The 1,501-nt window shown below is 44.7% G+C and overlaps 1 protein-coding gene across 1 annotated transcript in view; it reads right to left on the bottom strand.

Annotated features, from left to right (window-relative positions):
- Window positions 1–1,501, bottom strand: part of LOC119426470 (receptor-type tyrosine-protein phosphatase mu) — a gene marked incomplete at its 5' end in the record, with an annotated part of 46,197 nt that overhangs the window by 26,507 nt on the left and 18,189 nt on the right.

Raw genomic sequence — 1,501 nt, 5'->3', positions numbered from 1 at the left:
CACACACACACACACACACACACACACACACACACACCTCTGTATGCAGGCTCACACACTGACTTATTAGAGAAACAAACACTGTTTGATCAGAAGATGAAGCTCCACCTGGAGACGTGTGTGAGAGAGAGTGGGAGAGAAAGAGAGAGTGAGTGGGAGAGCGAGTGGGAGAGAGACAGAGAGAGAGAGAGAGAGTGGGAGAGAAAGAGAGAGAGAGAGCGAGTGGGAGAGAGAAAGAGAGAGAGAGAGAGACAGAGAGACAGAGAGGGAGAAAGAGAGAGAGTGTTCTGGCTGATCTTTGTTACATTGAAACATTTTCAGGTAAAATATCTCGTCTTTTTAGACAAGAACTATTTTTGGTTAATGTTAGTGTAAACACATCAACTGGTTATGGGTACCTTTATCATTTAGATACAAACTATTCAATTCACTTTTCAATTCAGTTTATTTCTTCAGCTCCAAGTCACAACAGAAGTCGTCTCAGGGACTGAACAGAAACATTCATCTATAAAATAATAATTTTAAATTATTTATCTGAGGAGCAGCTTTGAGTTTAACTCTCATCTTGAACAAGCATGAAGGCGACAGTGGAAAGAAAAACTCCCTCATGAGGAAGAAACCTTTAGCAGAACCAGGATCAGGACAAGAGGACCATCTGCTTCGACCGGCTGGGTTTGGTAGGAATAGATACACAATGGCAGGTCAAGAATCACATGATAAGATAGACATAGTATCAAATGAAAACTATTCAATTTTAACAATTAATTTAAGGACATGAGGTCAGGGCAGCACGGTGGTGCAACTGGTAGAGCTGCTGCCTCTCAGTGAGCAGGTCCTTGGTTCAAATCCCGGTCCAGGAGCCTTTCTGGGTGGAGTTTGCATGTTCTCTCCGTGCATGCGTGGGTTTTCTCCAGGTACTCCAGTTTCCTCTCACAGACCAAAAACATGCATGTTAGGCTGATTGGTAACTCTAAATTGTCCCGAGGTGAAAGAGTTAATGGTTGTTTGTCTCGTTTGTCTCTATGTGTCCCAGTGATGGACTTGCGACCCGTCCAGGGTGTCCCCCGCCCCTCACACAGTGATTGATGGACATGGGCACCGGCGACCCCCGTGACCCAAAATGGAATAAACGGGTAAAGATAATGGATGGATGGATGGGCTTTTAGTTTGTGAAACAAGGTCAGAGGAAGCTGGTTCTGGTTCGGTTGATTGGACCCGGTGTTACACCATATTCTGTGACCTGCAACAGTGCATGCAACACCGCCCCCTAAGGTCACAATATACGGTGGTCACAGAATATGGTGTAACACCGGTTCACAACGAGCTCCAAACAGTCAGGAAGTTGATTCATTTTCTGTTTCCTTACGGTAGTTGAACCAGAAGATTCATCTTTAGTGAAATATTTCCAGACTATTGATGCATTTCTACCTGTTTGTCAAGACTGGACCTGCTCCGCTCCACCTGTCTGCTGGAAGGAATCCATTGGGTAGCTTCTACTAGT

This window comes from Nematolebias whitei, chromosome 20 (assembly GCF_014905685.2).
Source record: "Nematolebias whitei isolate Nwh7 chromosome 20, NemWhi1, whole genome shotgun sequence".
Taxonomy (NCBI): domain Eukaryota; kingdom Metazoa; phylum Chordata; class Actinopteri; order Cyprinodontiformes; family Rivulidae; genus Nematolebias; species Nematolebias whitei.
Note: the sequence above shows the minus strand (reverse complement) of the source record. Positions and strands in the feature narration are given on the sequence as shown.